This window comes from Eriocheir sinensis, chromosome 4 (genome assembly GCF_024679095.1).
Source record: "Eriocheir sinensis breed Jianghai 21 chromosome 4, ASM2467909v1, whole genome shotgun sequence".
In the NCBI taxonomy this organism is placed as follows: Eukaryota; Metazoa; Arthropoda; class Malacostraca; order Decapoda; family Varunidae; genus Eriocheir; species Eriocheir sinensis.
In genome coordinates this window covers 27865124-27885727 of record NC_066512.1, presented here as the reverse complement: position 1 = coordinate 27885727, position 20604 = coordinate 27865124, and the positions used below count along the sequence as shown (strand labels likewise).

At 45.7% G+C, this 20604-nt stretch overlaps 1 long non-coding RNA gene across 1 annotated transcript; it reads right to left on the bottom strand.

Annotated features, from left to right (window-relative positions):
• Positions 1-1475: 1475 nt before the first annotated feature.
• LOC126981752 (uncharacterized) lies at positions 1476-19874 on the bottom strand. The gene is made up of 5 exons (XR_007734124.1): positions 16487-19874; positions 16117-16193; positions 15434-15769; positions 15242-15315; positions 1476-1571 (listed from the first exon to the last, which is right to left on the bottom strand). It is a non-coding gene; the product is annotated as an uncharacterized LOC126981752 (long non-coding RNA).
• Positions 19875-20604: the final 730 nt, after the last annotated feature.

Sequence of the window (20604 nt, the reverse complement as noted above, 5' to 3'; positions counted from 1 at the left end):
GAATCATGCTGAACAGATGGACAGGAGGAGGAGGAGGAGGAGGAGGAGGAGGAGGAGGAAAAAGAATAGGAAAAGATAGAAAATAAAAAGAAACCAAATAAGAAATGAGAAAAAAAGAAGACGAAAAAAAACAAGAAAAATAACAAGAACAACATTAACAAGAACAAGAAAAGAAAAAGAACAAGAACAAGAAGTAGAAGAGGAGGAGGAGGAGGAGGAGGAGGAGTTGGAGGGGAGGAAAGAGGAAGAAGAAATCAGAAAAAGAAGAAACAAAATAGGAAAAGGAGGAAAAGCAGAACAGAAAGAAACGCGAAAAAGAACAAGAATAAGAAGAAGTGGAAGGAGGAAAAGAAGACAAGGAAGAAGAGGAAGAGCAGGGACACCAAGCAGAGGAAGAAGAAAAAAGAAAAAGAAGAAAAAAAATAAGAAAGGAGAAAAAGGGAAGGAAAAAGCAGAACAGAAAGAAACGCGAAAAAGAACAAGAATAAGAAAAAGTGGAAGAAGGAAAAGAGGAAAAGGAAGAAGAGGAAGAGCAGGGACACACACCAAGCAGAGGAGAGCAGAGCAGAGCAGAGGAAAGGAGCAAAAAGCATCAGGCGCGGGGATCACAGCCTTATAACATTTAATAAACTCTTCACGTTCAATGGGGATAAATATACCCGCCCACTCACCCTCGATCACTCAGCACTCCGCGATGAATAACCATGCAGCTAAGTACCCACAATCCAGGCACCCCCGCTCCCCCTCCTTCCCACCCCTTTTACCTGTCTCTATATACGCCTCAACCAACCGCAATTTTAGAGAGAGCGCATCATGTGTCGCTAAGTGAAAGTTGAGCCTGTGTTAGTGTGTGTGTGTGTGTGTGTGTGTGTGTGTGTGTGTGTGTGTGTGTGTGTGTGTGTGTGTGTGTGTGTGTGTGTGTGTGCAGGGCAATGTGATGCACCTACTAGTGTGGGAGCCGTAAGTTTGCCTTAAAAGTCGTTGCTTAGCATGCACTTTTTTATTATAGCTGCCGCCCCTGACTAGTAGCAGCGGACCCAGAGGTAAGGCGTAATGGTCCACCGACGTGTGGACAACCGTGTTGCCGTACCACTCCCTGCCCTGCCCCACTACCTTTCGAGTCGGCCTTGGATGAGTAAAGGCTGCGGGAGTAAACCCCGAATGAAAAGTCTGCTGCGGTGTCCAGCAAAAGGCAAGACTCGATAGGCTGCGTACTTGGCTAATTCCGCAACCCTGCTCAGTGAGCGCTTGTCTGGGAGTGTTCCTGCCATCGCCATGTGCTGCAGAGGGCTAAGACAAGGGGACTCGGGAATGCGCAACCACCTACCCACCGGAAAACATCACCGCTCACGCTACTGCTCAGCAATTCTTTGAAAGCAAAGTAGCGTCGTCAACGGCAACGCTGGACCGCCTTCAGCAACCATGGTGAGTGTGTGTGTGTGTAATAAAATGGAAGCAAAGTTAATGGTTTTCTTACCTCACTTCTCGTCCCCTCGCTAACTATCCTCGGCTTGTCTCCTTCTCCTCTTCTGCTTTTTCTTCTTTTACTTCTTCTTTTTCTTGAACTTAGGCTGGAGAATAGAGGAAAGTAGATGTCAGAACCCGCTGTCACCATCATTAGCATCAGCACCACCATCATCAGTCATCTAGTCTACTGCAGTGGACAACGCATTACCCTTCAAAGCAGTGCTCATATCCAAATCAAACTCTACTCAATAAAATTAAAAAATAAACTATAGTAATTAGATAATTTCTTATAAAAAAATAATTGGATCGTTTCATTTTTAACTTCGAATGTGAAAAAAAAGTGAAATAACAAAAAATAACAAAACAAAAAGATAACCTAGCGCCTGATACTGATGAGTGTCGTATGGGTGTGGCTTTGCTTAGACTCCGTTATACACATTATTTGCATTACTTATTGTTTGTCCGAAGCTGGATTTGAAGGCCTGAGTTTGCACCCTTGAGTTACCCCCACTGGACCGCCACCCCGGACTCATTTACCTTCACTCCGACCGGGATACGAACCCAGGACTCCTCGGTTGTGAGCGAGCGTCCTACCATTGCACTACGGACGATGCATTTCGTCCATTGATAAACCATTCCATCAATTACCAAAATGTGACACTGCTCTCCCCACCCTCAGAACGTCGACGGCAATAATAAGCGAATGAACAACCTTGCGAGAGCTACAGGAGACTTTTGGCTACCTCACCCCAGGCACACCACAACCCTCACTTAGCCGAACCATACAATTAGCGCCATAAAACCCTGAACACACAAACATCACAACCACCACCACCACCACTACCACCACCACCACCACCTCTACCACCACCACCAACCCCTGCACTGGTCAAGCCATCATCCGCCGACCCCTTCAAATATTACGAGTTTTGTCAGCTTCCCGCGCCACCCGGCTTATTACGGCATATTAGGTAATGCTTGGCGTGGTGCTGCTTACACGCCAGATCCATAGCCGCCAAAACAACGTGTGATATCGGCCAAAAACACCATAATTATTGGAGTTACTCGCGTGTGGAGAGGGAGAGAGGGAGAGCGGCGTGGCGGCGGCGTGCTGGTGTTAGCAGATGTTATGTTGATGTTGCTGATGATGTTTGCGGGCTAACACTTTGCAACGTAAACTAGAAGAAAATAGATTTATCTCCTTCTTCTATAGGGGAGGCGGTGGCTGAGTGGTCAACGTGTGGGCGCGGCGTCATGGAGGACCAGGGTTTGAGTCCCGCCCGCCGCTATAAGCTGACAATTTTCAGCCATGACTACCTACATATCTTGGAGATCACCTGTTAACCCTGACTCTAGATTCTCTTTAATTAAACGAGGAACAAAGATGAGCTCCAGGGGACGGCAAAAACCAAGCAAGATGGCGCCACTATAAACACTTGCCTGCGCCATAACGGGCTGGGGCCGACCACCAGGCCCCACCAAGAAAGCTTACCGGCGCTATAAGCTAAACTATAAAAAAAATATATATATAGTTTGCGTGTGCTTGTCTTTCGTTGTCTTTCACTGCTCTTTCATCATCATCATCATCAGTTAAATCTAGTCCACCGCAGGTACCAAAAACGACAACTCGGGGCTCAACAAACAGCACTGAGGAGATTATTATTATTATTATGAGTTTATTTACGTTCCTTGCCCCATGGGATTACTAATATTATCATTATCATCATTAACGGCTGTAGTAATAGTAGTAGTAACTGGTGAATGTTGTGCTTAGGCCATGAACGAAGGCGAGGCTAAGCGATTTTTTTTTATTATTAACCGTATATTTTTGGTATTTCCACCTACAAGATTATTATCGTAGTAGTAGTAGCAGTAGTTGTTGTTGTTATTGTAGCAGTAGTAGTTGTAGTAGTTATAGCAGTAGTAGTAGTAGTAGTAGTAGTAGTAGTAGTAGTAGTAGTAGTAGTAGTAGTATCAGTAGAAGTAGCAGTAGGTGTTGTAAAATAAACGAAGACAAAAAAACAGGTGGAAAGACGAAATTAAAACCTTTGCCAGAGCAGGACAGAGGATGAAATTAGGAGATGAAAGTAAAAAGTGGAATTAGAATGGTGTTAGAATGGAATCAGAATTAGAAAGGAGCAGGATAGAGGACACTAACATCAAAAAGGTAAAAAGATGAAACTAGAGCCTTTGCCGGAGCGGGATGGAGGGCACTAACACCAGACAGAGAGAGAGATGGCGTGGGTACATAGAGAAAAGCCTTTGTCATGTATTTGAATAGTAACAGTTGATGATGAAGACGAGGAGGCCGCTGTACGAAATGCCAAACACACACACACACACACACACACACACACACACACACACACACACACACACACACACACACCGCGAGGAATACACATTATTATCACTTCAATTTCGCGCTAGAGATGATCAAGTTTACCAGGAAATCATATCAAGGCTTTCTGGGTGGACCGCGGACACCCGTGAGAGACGCAGGTGTGTGTGAGTGTGTGTGTGTGTCCGCAACAGGTGGGGACTTGGGTGTGGCTTTACTGCTCCAAGCGAAAGACAGACAAACACACACACATTCAAACAGACAAACAGACACAAACAATCCCACGCGTTGGTCGTAAGCTCTCGTGGACAAGCCGATGATGATGATGATGATGGCGATGACTGGCGCGGCGACGCTCCCCCAAATAATTGCGAAGTAGCCCCTTTACTTTTCCTCGCGGTCTTGGCTTATTCTCAGTCTGCTGCAAAAAGAAAACGTTTCGAGCACTCCAGCCAACGTTCATTTACCCACCAAAAACACGAGCCGCAAATGATGATAATGAGTATGATGATGATGACGATGATGAATATGAGCCGCCTGTGTGTGTGTGTGTGTGTGTGTGTGTGTGTCCCGAGAAGAGAGAGTGAGGGGGGAAAGAAAGAAAAGCGAAAAAAAATAAAAGTTAAAAAAAGGGGTCCATTATAATCCGTACATGAAGCCGACTGCGGTAGACATCGGGATTTTAGCAATGCCATCAAAGGGAATATTAATGAAGCACGTAAGCTTATTAGTATAATCCTGAAAAAGTATCAGAACCTCCTCCTCCTCTTGTCCCCCTCCTCCTCCTCCTCCACCCTCCCCACCTCCACCACCTCCACCTCTTGCTGCCACGTCTCTTCCACAAAATACTTTGATGTGGGGGTTCCAGTCGTGTAAACGTGAGCTCGGTTCTCATAGATGCTCGGGGATTTATTGGAAAAATCTTAACAGTGGATAAAGTTACACAGGGCCCGGCGGCGGCGGAGAGTAAACACACACACAAACACACGCACAGACAGACGGACAGATGGATGGACAGACGGACGAACGGACACTCACTGCAGAAAAGGGTGGGCGAGTCAGCAACAACAACAAAACACACACACACACACACACACACACACACACACACACACACAATGATACCGGAGGACTAAGAAGAGGAGGGGAAAGGAGAGGAGGGGAATGAAAAGGGGAAGAACTGAGTAGCCCTCCCCCCCCTCCCCCGTAATTCACCCGCCCCGCTCCACTTCGCCCCGTCCTAACCCCAAACCCGTCCTGCCCCGCCCTGGCCCCGTCCTGACCAACCCACCTTACCTACGTCTTGCAAGCCCTGTTCCGTCGCGTCCTGCCCCACTCCGTCCATCCCCGCTTCCCCCCGTCTTGCCCCGTCCCGCCCCGTTCTTTTTAGGGGGACGGGAACCACTGCACCCCGTCCCCCCGGCCCCGCCCCACAATGCCACTGTAATATCAGAAACTTGTAACCGCTTAACAATATCTAAGCTAACCAATATTATTTTTATTCCTTCATCTCTGGCTCCCTAAAACAGCCCTCTCTTCATCCATCCTTCCTTCCTTCCTCTGTATATTTTCCTTCCTTCCTACGGTCGGTATTCTCAAACGCTTTCGCCCGCCTCCTACATCATCTATTTCCAAAGGCCGAGAAAGGAGATTAATCGGGTTTTCATGAGTGTTTTTCTAACACGTTCATGGTACAGACAAAAGTTTTGTTAATAGGGACAGTTACATAAAACTACTCATGGAAATGTCAAATGCCCACCACCACCACTTCTATAAAAGCCTTGCCAAATGTGTGGTGTTAAAAAAATGTGGCCCTATAACTTTTACACTATCTCAAGACAACGAACGCTCCGACCGACATTGATAATTATCTGTACACCAACGCTTAGGAAACAGCAAGCAGGTCTCTAACTTTAATATTACGAAATACGCTTGATTAAGATCAAGAGTACGATGTAGAAACAATAAACTTCTCTTTCTACGCTACATTCCTATAACAACGTGAAGCAACTCCTTAATTTACCATGCATTCTTATAGTAAGAGATGTAAGTAAAGTGGGGGAGGCGGTGGTCGAGTAGTCAGCGTGCGGGAGTGGTGAGCCTGAGAACCTAGGTTCGAGTCCCACCGAAGTACGCTGACAATTTTCAACCATCACCGAGTGGCGGAAGATTACCCACATGCTGCTCAGATCTTCAATCAACCCTAACTTCAGAGACTTCGTTCAAGTGGAGCACCAGGGGGCAGCATTTGGCCAAGCAGGACATATATCACGGCAGCCACTATAAATAAAATTCGCCGGCACCACTAACAGGCTGGAGTCGCCCAAGAAGCACCCTCCCCTAAAAAATTTAAAAAAAACGCTATAACTGTGCGCAACGTCGGTGCTCGTTTCCATGGCGTTGAGAAACAAATAAAGATTTAGATACACGTGCATCACTTTACGTGACTTTTTTAGGAACGGAACCTTGCGTCGGACGCGGACGAGAACCATCAGAACAGCTCTGGAAGTGCGGCAGAGGAGGACGTAGAATGAGCATAGTAAGGTTAGTAGCACCCAGACGACTGACTGGCTGAAGGAAGACTTGCACACAATGATGGACTTGCTCAGCTTCACTTTTTTTCCATCAGTGTGATGGGTGGGGAGGAGGGGAGAAGAGGGGAGTGTACCCGTCCCCAGCAGGTAGGAAACAGGTGTACCCGTCCCAGCAGGCAGAGTTCTCCCGTCATGAGCAGGCAAACAACTATGTCCCCGTCCCCAACAGAGGGGCATGAGGCAGGGGCAGCATTGGACCTCCATCCGCTGCAAGTCAGTCCGATGCAGCAGGTGTCCCCGTCCCCAGTCCGGGCCAGTCAGTAGTACCAGCGGCGGCGGCGGTGGCGGCGGAGCGGGGGGCGACATTTGCATGGAGCGAGTCGGCCTCGCCCTAATGGACTCCCTTGCCGGGGGATCGCCGTCTCCATCTATAATTCATGTTTGTTTTCGTGTTTAGTTATAATGCATTTAAACGCTTCCTATTTGCATTTGAAATATGCATTCGCGCAGAGGTTTTTGTAGAGAATAATATGTTTATTGTTTTTAAATCGTTTTGTTAACCGAATATAAATTGTTGAGTGAAAGCCGCCAAACAATTATGGGATTTTGTTATTTCATGAATCGATGGTGGTAAAATTTTTTGCCCGAGTGAGGACAATTGATAAGCAAAATAACTCTTTGTGGCGTAATATATATATTTGTGTGTATATATACGGAGAGAGAGAGAGAGAGAGAGAGAGAGAGAGAGAGAGAGAGAGAGAGAGAGAGAGGACAAAAGAACAAAAGAAAAGCAAAAAAGGTTATCAGAATTACTTGCGTGTGTGTGTGTGTGTGTGTGTGTGTGTGATGAGAGGGAGTATTTAGATGCGTGAGATAATGACAAAGTCTCTCTCTCTCTCTCTCTCTCTCTCTCTCTCTCTCTCTCTCTCTCTCTCTCTCTCTCTCTCCCAATTCGCAAAAGCCTCTGTGTGTGTGTGTGTGTGTGTGTGTGTACGCGCGCGCGAGCTCTTGTAAAAACGCGAAAGAAGCACTTATGCGATGCCTCAGCCTTCTTAGTTTCGGGTATTTAATCTTTATTAATCCCTCAAAGCACAATCTTCAATTAAGCACTCAGAAGATTATGGTTTGCGGCCACGGCGTCAGAACACGTCAACCTTCGCTTCGCTCACTCGCTCGCTCCCTCCGCCGCTACGATAGGACACGATACCCCACCATCACCACCATCACCACAACAACCATTCATCACCACCATCACCCCTACCACCATTACCACTACTCCCACTACTATTGCTGCTACCACCACCATTGTCACTATCACCGCCACCACCATTACTACGCACCCACCACCAATACCCCCATCACTATTCCCAAAACCACTTCCACTACCACCACCATCACCACCATTACCGCCACGATCATCACCAAAACCACCACCACCAGTACAATGTTTTTCAAGGAGGAGGAAGAGGAGGAGGAGGAGGAGGAGGAGTCTTTCTTCTCTCTCTTAGGCGTCAGAACCTGGAGAGAATCATTAACCATCAGAGGAAGGGGGGAAGGAAAGGAGGAGGAGGGAGGGAGGGTAAGGAAGGAACGGGAGAGAGGGTTGGAAGGGTTGGGAGAGAGAGAGAGAGAGAGAGAGAGAGAGAGAGAGAGAGAGAGAGAGAGTCGCCCCCTTTCTCTCCCCTTCCCTCCTCTCAATCCCGCCCCCGCCCCGCCCTATGAACTGTTTCCATTACCCATTATAATCTCTCTCTCTCTCTCTCTCTCTCTCTCTCTCTCTCTCTCTCTCTCTCTCTCTCTCTCTCTCGAAAATGATGCAGATGAAGGAGAAAAAAGATAGAAAGAAGAGATTATAGGGAAAAGCAAAGGTTATTAAGTAAAAGATAATAATAATAATAATAATAATAATAATAATAATAATAATAATAATAATAATAATAATAATAGGCGAAACTTATATAATATTTCTTCTAAGCACGCCGTAATCAATTCCGGAAATTTGGTATCGCTGTCTACCCTTTTTTATTACAACTTAACGTAATGATTTCCGCGTAGTCTTATAAGTTCCATATTCTCAAACATTTCACACCCACATTTAAGATTTCAGAGGTTTCGGTAAAAGTTGTTGTTGTTGGTATTTCCACAGTGATAGTCTGACAAGCCTTCTGCATACTGAACGTGAAGAAAACAAGCATGAGAGCCCGACTCCTCTTCTTTGTGGCCTTTGGAAAGAGTTGTTGTGAGAGCCGAAAGTGTCTGGGATGAGAGTTTCGAAGAGGCTGTGTTAGTATTTCCATGGCGGGTAGTGTAATGAGTCTAGTGATAGTTTGACAAGGCTTCTTATCATGAACGTGAAGATATACTCATGAAAACCCGACTCCTCTTCTTTGTGACCTTAGGAAGATGTTGTGAGCCGAGAGGGTCTAAGAATAAGGGTCTTGCAATTGTCGTTGATCCATCCTTGTTATACGACTTTACGTGAGAGAGAGAGAGAGAGAGAGAGAGAGAGAGAGAGAGAGAGACAGACAGACAGACAGACAGACAGACAGACAGACAGACAGACAGACAGACAGACAGACAGACACACACACACACACACACACACACACACACACACACACACACACACACACACACAGAGAGAGAGAGAGAGAGAGAGAGAGAGAGAGAGAGAGAGAGAGAGAGAGAGAGAGTTTCGCGACGCCCTTTACTCGAATCGGTTTTATTGAGTACTACTGTTATTATTATTATTATTATTATTATTATTATTATTATTATTATTATTATTATCATCATCATTACTATTATTATCATTACTACCATTATTATTGTCGTGTTTTCGCTGCACATTTTCTCATCAATCCGCACACATGTAAACCTCCTTTTCTTTCTTTTTCTTTCTTTCAACTTAATATCTTTTTTTTTCCACATCGAAGGCTAATATATATTTTTTTCTTTTTTTCACGGATTTGCTTGTCCGTGATTAAAACGCCTTTTTTTAATAACTAACTAACCACGCACGTACACTGACTACGCTGAGCCTCAGAAAAAAAAAAATGGTCGGGCGTATTGAAAAAAAGACGGGAATTAAGTCACATATGTCGCGGGATGATTTTCAGAAGTAAAAAAGAAAAAAAGATCCCAGCTTCGTCCCCTTAACGAGTTCATTTTTTCAGGTTTTTTTTTATTTTTTTGGTCCTTTTATTTTATTTTTTTCATTTTTATAAGTTTTTCATGATCATAATATATGCCGCACACACACACACAAACACACACACACACACACACACACGGATATATATGTATTTTTAATTAATCTTTTTTTTTCTTTTCTATTCTTTTTTACCACACCACAACAACTCCCCCAGGCGCCCCCCCTTCCCCCTCCCTCTCAACGCCACCACCCCCCACTATTCTCCGGCCCCCCAGCCCACCACCTCTTTCAGCTGGCCCCCCTTCCTTCCCCTCTCATCGCCCACTTCCCCCCAGATGTAGATGTATTTTTACCTAGCACAATTAATAATCTTGAGTAAAGTATAAGTGGGGGGAGGGGAATAGGGGCGGGGAGGGTGATAGGTAAGGGAGGCGAGGGAGGAAGGGGACCTATAGTCTTTTTTTACAGGGGAAGGGAGAGAAGAGGCAGGGGGAGGGGGTGATGAATGGGTGAGTGAGAGGGGAGAGGGGAGGACCTATAGACATTTTTTTATTTTTTTAAGAGGGGGGATTGTGGTGTTGTGGGATGGGGGAGGAGGGGGGAGGGGGAGGGGGGGACCTATAGGCCTTTCTTTTCTTTTTTTACAGACCTGAATGAAGCTTGTGTCAGGTATTTACTTTCATAGCGTTCAGTCTTACGGGTTTCTTGAGTCCGTGGATAGATGTGAAAGACAGACAGACAGACACGATTTTATCACGTATGGCACTTCAATAACCAACGGCTAGCTAATGTGACGGAGATGAGCACCGAGGCCACACGCAGCTAGAGTGTATGCCCCTAACTGTACCTTTACTTTTGGATTTTTTATTTTTTTTAACATTCTTATCGTTTTTATATTTTTTTTTCTTCTAATTTCCCCTTGATAGCTTCTTATTGATGACATAACCATTTCAATTTTCATTTGCCTATACAACTCACGATTCTGTATGTGTGTGTGTGTGTGTGTGTGTGTGTGTGTGTGTGTGTGTGTGTGAGTACGTGTGTGTGTAATTTTTTTTTTACATTCTTATCGTTTTTTCTATTTTTTTCTTCTAATTTCCTCTTGTTAGCTTCCTATTAAGTGTGTATGTGTGTGTGTGTGTGTGTGTGTGTGTGTGTGTGTGTGTGTGTGTGTGTGTGTGTGTGTGTAATTTTTTTTTTACATTCATATCGTTTTTTCTATTTTTTTCTTCTAATTTCCTCTTGTTAGCTTCCTATTAAGTGTGTATGTGTGTGTGTGTGTGTGTGTGTCATTATTACCCGCTGTCTGTTTGTCGCGGTGCGTTTTAACGGTAGCCACGCAGGATTTTACGAGTGTTTTCGAATAGTATAACAACCAGTGCGTTTATGCCCGACTGTAATCCACTTAGAGAAATAAAAAACAAAAAACTGGAAAAACACCCCATCACCACCACCACCACCACCACTCCCACCACGACCACCATCACCACCACCGCTGAAATTACACACCCATAACTTCCATCACCATCCCCATCACCACCACCACCACTGAAATTCCACACCTATTACCTCCATCACCACCACCCCATCACCACCACCACCACTATAATTACACCCCTATATACCACCCCCACCATCGCTATATACCATCACCAACACCACTGAAATTACATACCTTTTAAATCCACCATCACCACCACCACTGAAACTACATCCCCCCTTACCCCCAACGCCCACCCCCACCACAACCACCACCACCACCAAGAAAATATATCAATCCCGGCGGCTCGGTAATCCTCGCTGTGTCGCTTCGGATTATTCATGTGCTAGGCTGGACCGAGGTTGTTGCTGCTGATGCTGCTTCTGATGGGGGGGAGGGGGGGGGGGGAAGGTTTAGCTTTGGAGGGAGAACGTACTAAAGAGGAGGAGGAGGAGGACGGAGGAGTGGGGAGGACAGGTGGGAGGAGAGGAGAAAAGAGGGAGAGAATGGAGGAAGGGACAGTGGGAGAATGATGAAGAGGGGGAGGAGGAGGAGGAGGAGGAGGGTACGGCGAAGAAAAGAACAGAAGAGAGGGAAGACGAGGAGGAGGAAGAGGAGGAGAGAGAAAGGAAGAAAGGAGATGTGGAACAGAACAGGAGATAACAGGAGAGAAGATCAAAACAGAGAGAGAGAGAGAGAGAGAGAGAGAGAGAGAAAACACAGGACAGAAGAGACCAGACACCAGAGACGACCAGAGACCAGACAGAGATCGAGAGAGAGAGAGAGAGAGAGACACAGAGAGGAAGGAACAGAGAACTCAGAGAAGGGAGAACCAGCGGGGAGGAAGAGGACAAGAGGAGAGTAGGAGAGGAGGTGACGGGGGGGAAGGACAGGAGGACGAGAGGGGAGGAAAGTGGGGGAGGGAGGAGAGGTTTAGGGTTTTACGGGTACATAAAACATGAGTCCCTACGCATGGCCATTATTATAATAGCGTCCAGGAGGGGGTAAGCTAACACGTTCAAAGGAAAATGCTAAAAGTCAGGGTCGGTAGAGTCTCCACTAGCGAGTGTGTGGGGGGGAGGAGGAGGGAGGATAAGGGGGAAGGGAGGGAGGGGGGTCGGACGGACAGGTGGACAGATAGACGGACGGATGGACGGATACACATTTGTCTGGTGTTGTAAAAGATAGACAGACCAATAGACAGACATACAGACAAACGGACGGACGGACGGACAGATAGACGGACAGATGGACGGATACACATTTGTCTGGAGTGTTGTAAAAGATAGACAGACCAATAGACAGACAGACAGACAAACAGACAGATAGACCAATAGATAGACTGAGACGAATGGAGTGATCAACGAATGGAAAGACAGACAGAAGGACAGACAGACAGACAGATAGATATGGATGGAGTGATAAGCAAATGAAAAGACAGACAGACAGCCACTAACAGACAGGTGAAGACGATGGAGAGAGGGATACACGCGAAGAGACAGATCCAGACATACAGATAGACAGATAAGCAGACAGACAGACAGACAAAGGAACAGACGGTGATAGAAAAGACTTACCGACAGCTGAGCAGAGAGAACGATACAGATACAGATGGACAGTAGTGATTGGGAATGAAGGGAGGAAAGGTAGACAGGGAAGGGGAGGGGAAGGATGGAGAAGGGAGAGGATGTACAGTCGCGAACGAAACATTTTGAGAGCGGCGACATCACTTCATATCGCGACTGTACAGAGGAGGGGAAATAGGAGGATAAAGGGGATGCTATATTATACCACCAATAATAATAATAATAATAATAATAATAATAATAATAATAATACCATTTCTACTACCACTACTACTACTACTACTATAATATTTGACTTCACTTACGTATGAACTACCCATGTTGTTGTTGCTGTTGTTGTTAATATTTTTCTTGCTATCATTAAAAGAAAATCAAGAACAACAAAAAGAACACCAAAAATAACAATGTGAACAAAAACGAGACAGAACAACGTATATAGCAAGTAAAAAGAAGTATTTACAAACAAACAAAATATTGGTGACGTCGAAATGGATAGCCTAAAGCGACTGATGGACATTAATAATAAAAAACAATAATAATAATAACAATAATAATAATAATAATAATAATAATAACAATAATAATAATAGCAAAAAAGAATCACCGGGAAGGGAAGGGAGGGGGAAGGGAAGGGACGAGAGGGGGGGTCCGACTTTTGGGTCAATCCGCTGTATTTTTATCATATTCAAAGCCGCTTACTGGTGGACCGGCGCACGCGACATATAAAGAGTCCTGCCTTACCCCGCCCCGCCCCGTCACCCTGCCCCGCCCCGCCACCCCGCCCCAGCACCCCAAAACCCACCCTCAGCTCATCCCTCTCCGTCCCACTATACCCCACCTCTACATAACACACACATTCAGCCCCGCCCTGTCTACCAGCCTTCATCCATTGCCCCGCCCCGCCCCGTCACCCCAAAACCCACCCTCAGCTCACCCCAACCCCGCCCCGTCCCACCACACCCTCCCTCCGTAACAGTCAGTCCCACTCCGTCTCTCAGCCTTCATCCATTGCTCGGCCCCGCCCCTCCCCGCCCCGCCCTGTCACCCCAAAACCCATCCTTGCTCACCCCGCCCCGCCCCGCCCCGCCCCGTCCCACCATATCCAGCCCCCGTAACACACAGTCAGCCCTTCATCCGTCGCCCTACCCACCCCAACACCAACCCTCAGTTCCCTTGCCTCAGCATGCCGCCCCGCCCCGCCCGGCGCCACCACACCCCGTCTCCGTAACGCACAGTCAGCCCCATTCCGTCTCTCAGCCTTCATCCCTTGCCCCACTCTGCCCCACCCAGCCCCGCCATCAAGCTGCCTCCTGCCCCGTCCCAGCCTAGTCTGCGAGCTTCTGCGTGTGTGTGTGTGTAGAAGCAGTCAACACATTAATAATCTTTTTCGTATCGTTATCAGCATCACTTATCTTCAACATCGTCATAGCTGCATCACATATACGTGACAGTCTTGCATCATCATTATAATTGTCATCTGGGACTATAAGCGTGCTGTAAAGCGTGTGGGGGAAGGGACCGTGTCCAGCTTCTTCCCTGTGAGTGTGGGAGTGAGGCAGGGCTGCATCTTTGTCCCCCTCATTTTTCTATACTTGACTGCCAATGGCTAAAATTGTGGACCAAAGTCATAGTGGAGCATCTATTGGCAGTACCAGAGGATGTTGCGATCTTGGAAAATTTCACGTGCCTTGGTAGCATAGTGCAGAACAATGATGGGTCTTACCATGGAGGAAGTCACTCGACGGATTGGCCTGGCCCACGGTGTTATGTACTCCGCATGGTCACTGACCTTGTTTTTGCTAATTATGCTGTACTTCTCACGGAATCACTGGAGGTTCTGGTGATGACTTTCAAAGTACTGAATGAGGGGCGAAGCCCTTGGAACTGCATGAAGGTCACCTAGCTGGGCCAAAGCCAAGATCCAGTCGTTTGGAGGCTTGCACGTGGTGAGGATCTCAAGGTCACCAAAAGTTTCATATACCTTGGTAGCAAAGAGCTTAACAATGGTGGGTATTGCCAGGATATCACTCGACGGCTTGGCCTAGAGGCTAGCCCCCGGTGTCACTGATTCATTCAACACAAGTAATGCCTTCACAGGATCAAGGGGTATCATTGGAATTACTTCGTATCGAACCAGAGGCTACTTGATAAACTGAATCGAAACCTGTAACCAGTTTACATGAACGCCAACTACGGCTATATGGGCACTTGGCACGCCTCCCGTATATCGATTCTTCTCATGGGGTGTTTCTGTACAAGATAACCCTGCATGGAGGAGACCAAGGGTATTCCCACGTAACTTAAAACTCACTTAAAACACTGACATCATCTCCACCACGTCTTGTCATCATACCTGATTGCCTTATTTTCATTGGATTTTTTTGCATTTCTTGAGTAGTCTAGAATCTGTGGTAAAACTTAGCATCACCATCTCCCCTTAGTCATGTCACCCTATGAACCTAATTCACTCATCTTATTCAATGAGTAAACTAATATCTTTAACCTATTTTCTTAAACGTACAAACTCACATATCCCATCAGATATATCACACAGCTTTCTTACCCACCACGGGGTCAAGGGACGGAGAAGTGCACTGAAGTCACGCACAGCTTAGCATATGCCCCCCAACTTTTCTCCTAACACAGCAGCAATGAGAAGCCACTGAATTTAACACTCACCCTATTGGCCATTCATCCACCTCTTTTCTTCAGACCTTGGTATGTAGCTGCTTCCTCCCTTACATGAGAAGAATCTGAAAGGATCAAAATACCTGTTAAATGATTTAGGGTATATAACAAGAAGTAATTACTGTATGATAAAGCCATTGTTAGACTTTCAATACCTTCTGAAGTAGATGATCTTTTCCTTACCATTTTTTATATGAGCTCAGCTGCTCTGTATCAGCTCCGATTTATAAAATATTCCTCCTTCTGATCAACTGACAGCAATGTCTAGTTTCATGACGTTCGTTCTCATATTTCCTCTGATTTCATACCTTCTTTTTCTTTTTCTCCACACTTTCCTAAAAGTCTAAGAGTGCCTGGAAAGACTTAGCCAACATTATTCAGTCCCTGAAAGGCAAGGGTTAAGTTAGTGTCCTAGCCGAGCCCTAACCAAAGAACAGAACTTTGTCACTTTCCTTGTGCCGTTCCTCTTGTCCCGTGCTGTCCCACGATGTCCCGCGATGAGCTGTACATGGTACTTACCTGGCAAAGATGGAGGAATGGTTACACAGACCTGAATGCCAATGGAGCTATGTCATTTCCCCTTACAACTTTGCCTCCCTATCCTTAACAACCTCCGAAGGGCTGACAGTTACTCACAAAACTTATAAGTATTATCTCGCTATGGCTCTCAGTCTTTAATAACACCACTATGGGGCTGCTTGTGACCACTAAGGACTCACCAAAATATTATCTACATGTGTAAATTCAAATTTGTGCATAACTGTTTTATCTCATGTTTTTAAGTTGGCTTTATCCTTCCGGAAATCACACTCTCTCATCTGCTTCAAGCACCACCATGGAATTACCCTTGACCCCCAGACACTCACCACACTGAAGAGCAGGCCAAGCAGGCGCCTCCACACTGGCCAGCCGGCGCCGAGGCCTCCACCAGCCAGCAGATCAGCTACAAAGAGAGAGGGAGAAAAAGGTTCATAAGGCGATGTTCACTGGTTCATAAATGCCAGTACAATTACCACTTACATCATGAGAGGAAATATTAATGTTGAATACTGAAATGTGGTAAAAATGAATGAGTGGCTTATAAGAATGCTCCTACTGTCATGATCTGTATTATGAAGAGCAGCAACAGTGAATCTCAAACTAGAACAATTCCTTACATCTCCTCTAAAATCATCAATGACAGAACCTTGGAAGGACAAAGTGTACGAGACAGAGCAGAACACAAACTCAACTCACCTTAATGATGGCAGGAGTCTGGCCTCGGCAGCACAGGGTCATGTTTAAGGCACAGTGGTCTTTCAGCCCATCCACACACCCACAGCCCTGCCAGCTAGGAAGGGCGGGGAGCGTGGACGGCATACTTGAGTCAGTCCCAACACAACCCCGCACCACCTCCTCCAGACCCCCACGGGTGGGGCGGCACCGTGGCACAGAGCCAGGAGCTGCCACAGAGGTGTGGCGTGGAGCATTGGATGGTTACAGTGCCCCACACCGGATGGCACTTCACTTCACATCACTTCACTTGCTGCTTAAGCATCCAGTATCTTGATACACTTCACTGATGGTCTCCCCCTGACACCCACCCTCTCCCTCACTCCTGCCCTCATACAGTCTCCTCACACACTCATCCTTATTCATTTTCATTCCATACCTATACCTTTTCAGTCCTACTTCTCCCTCATTCAGCAACTCCACAATCCATTCCTTTCATCTTTCACCACTCTTTTCCCCATTTTGATCTCCAAAGTCTTCCTAATTCATTTTCATCCCATACCCAAACCATCCAAGTCCTGCATCTCACCCATTCAGCAGCTCCACAATCCATTCCCTTCATTGGTACACCCATCTTGTCCCCCAGCCTGTCTATCACCACTACAAATAAGAAAAAACTCATTGATACCACCACTATAAACTCACAAGCTATTAACTACACCTCCCTCACACTACCCTCACACATCCCCTGCACTTCTCTTGTACTCCTTACTTCCTCATACAGCGGCTGACCTCTTCTCTAAATGCCTCGTCATTTGCTTTCTGTAGACCCACAAAACAGAATGCAACTTTTTTTCCTCTCTTGCTCTCCTCTCTTTCCTTATCCTTTTTTCCTTCTACTTCATTTCATCCTTTTAGTCCATGGCTCTTCCTCCTCCTCCTCCTCTTACTTTTCCTCCCATTCTTCTTTACCTTATCCCCCATTTCCTTGTACTCATGTCTACTTTCTTAATTTTATTATTCCACTTCTTCATCAACCTCTCCCTCCACAGGCTTTTCTTTAATTCCTTGATCCATTGCAAAGCCTCTCCCCTAGCCTTTGCCACCAATATCTTTCTTTGCTTTACACCTCATCTCCTTATACTCCTGTCTACTGCCACCTGACAACTCCACTCCCTCTTCTTCACCAACCTCTCTCTCTCTCTCTCTGCATGCTTTTCTTTGTTTCCTCATTCCATCGTAAAGTTTCCATGTCTTTCTTCCTCTGTCCACATGATACACCGAGTGCCTTCCTACCTGTATCTCTCACTGCTTCTACAATAGTCATCCAACCATCTCTCTCTCTCTCTCTATATGCTCTCCTTTGCTTCCTCATTCCATCGTCAAGTTTCCACGTCTTCCTTCCTTTGCCCATATGATACACCGAGTGCCTTCCTAACAGTCTCTCTCACTGCTTCTTCTACAGTACTCGCCCAGCCACCCAGCAACTTTCCTGCACCGCCCAGAGCCGTTTTTATTCCCTTCCTGAACTCCACTCCACAAAATACTCCTGTCTTCACTTCAGCACTTTCTTCCTCATCTTGATCTCTAAAGTCATCCTGTCTAGCTACCTGCCATCCAGCAACTCTTCTCTACCACCCAGTTCCTGCTTTATATCCTCCCTGACATTCATTCCACACAAGTTCTCTTTCTTCACCCTTCAGCACTCTATATCTCATCTTAATCTCTAAAGTCATTCTGTCTAGCTAACTGACTTCTGCTCTCCAATCTCTCGCAAGTACTGCCTCCTGGATAAGATATAGTACATAGTCCACTTGCGAGTACCACCCTCCACACCCATACGCCACCCTGCACATCACGCTCTTTTTGAAATACATATTAACCTCAGCCATTTCCATCCTCTTCGCAAAATACATGACCATCAGATTCTGCCCTCCCCATTCCTCTTCCTGAAACTCTGCCTACCCATCACCTCACTGCTGCTGTTCCCTTCACTAACATGCCCAGTGAAGTCTCCTCCAGTCACCACTCTTTCTCCTGCCTGGGTAAACTCTTCACCCCTTCATAGGCTTGCCATATATGAACTATAAAAATCCCTTATAAAAATAGGCAACTTAACAAAAATACCAATTCTCTATGCCCAACCCATCGCTACAACCTGACAATTTTTTTATCAGTCATTGCCGCACGGCCTAAGACTACCCACATGCTGTCCTGAAGAACACCTATCAATCCGGACTTGATTAACTCTAAAGAAGATCAAAGATGAGCTCCACGGGGCAGCATGAACCAAGGAAGATGGGACGTCCCTCCTCGATGGGCTTACTCTCCATTACTTCATCCTACATGCTCTGTATTCTTCTTCCCCTTCCATCTCACACTTATAACTTGAGAGGCAGAGCAGTGACTGTTTAACTTTCATCATCATGCCCTTGATTTCTGTCTTTACACCCATCACTCTGTCCATCGCTCTCTTCACCTCTAATATACCTACTCACTCCCTCTTCTTTTGACATTGCCCTCACCCCATCCACCCCCAATCCAATGCCCTTAATTTGTGACTTCATACCCATCAATCTGCATCGTTCTCTTCAACTCTAATATACTCTCGCTCACTCTTCTTTCGGGATTGCCCTCACATCATTCCTTTCCCCAATGCACCGCTTGAACCAGCTTCCAATACTCCCATGCTCCTTGGCCTCAACACCCTTACACCTCGCCTCTTGTTCCCCAAATATTTCGCTATGTTCCTCACCTTTCATTACTTTCCCTAGCCAACCTTTTCAACAAGGCCTTGCTCTCCTTGTGCTTCCTCCCATTTCTCATCTTACCTAGCGCATTTTCTTGTGAGTCCTTTTTTACTTCTCCTCCATTGCCTTTTTTATCTCATCTGATCCCCTATAAATTACCTTTCCTTCCTATCCCATGCACTTCAAAATTAACTATTTCCTTAGTTGCCCTAACCAGCTTAAAAATCTTGATTGACTCTGTCACCCTAACATTGTACTCTATTCCTACTCCTGTTCTTCCTAGTAATTCCTTCACTTTGCTTCTAGAGATCCCTCACTTGCAGGTTCCTTCTCAGTTTCCTTCTTCCTATTCCCTTTAAATTCCCCCTTGTGTCTAGTTCTAACTTTTCCTACATTCCTCTCACAACCTTTGGCCCATTACATCCAGCTTCAACCTTTTCTAAACTGATATACAACCCATCAAGCTCCCCACTTTCCCCTCATATAGGCATCCACAAGGTGTTGCCTATTCTCCTTCACTCAATCAACAATCCACTTCCATACCGCACCCTTATCTTCATACTTCCAACATTCACATTTCCATTCTTAACTCAGTGTTCTGTTGGTCCCAAAACTTTTCAGACACTGTTCCCAAAAATCTGTAAATAGAAAACACAGACCATGAATAAATGAAGACAAACCTATACGTTTTTATCACAACTAACATCATCATTATTACTAGACACATTATTATCATCATGGGGCACTTGCCCTGTGTCCTAGGCTCAAAAGGGAGGTGGTGGCTGAATGGTCAGCTTATGTGACAGCCAAAACCTGCTGTTCACCACAGCTACAACACAATAGGCTCTTATTGTATACTTACATGGGGAGCTTCACCTCCCTCAATCCCAATTATGGCCACTAAAAAGATAGGTACAAATACATGAACCTCCAAATGGGGGCTTCACCCCCCCCTCAACCCCCCGTGTATTTCCATATTTCATCAAATTGGGCTACTATGCCCCCCAGCAATCCCTCGGCTTCCCGCACACACTTCATGAGTATTTTTGTACTTCTTTTAATCTCTACACTCTTTTCTATGAATTATAGTTAGTATCCTGCCTTTTATAATATTCTTTCATAGAATTTATATTCACCAACCCAAGTTAAGTAAAACAAACAAATAAATGTGAATAATGTAAAACTGAACAAAGTCATGACTGGCTTCGATGGCAACGCTGCGTCCCACTTGCCAACGGGCTTGTACAGCAAGTGCCCTATCTTCCTAAAAATCCTTTCATATAATTTATTTTCACCACTACAGATTAGGAAAAAATATACTAAAGCGTGGATAGTGTCAGAGTACCAAATAAGTATGTAAATTCATTAATAAGAGCAGAAAATAAAAGCATG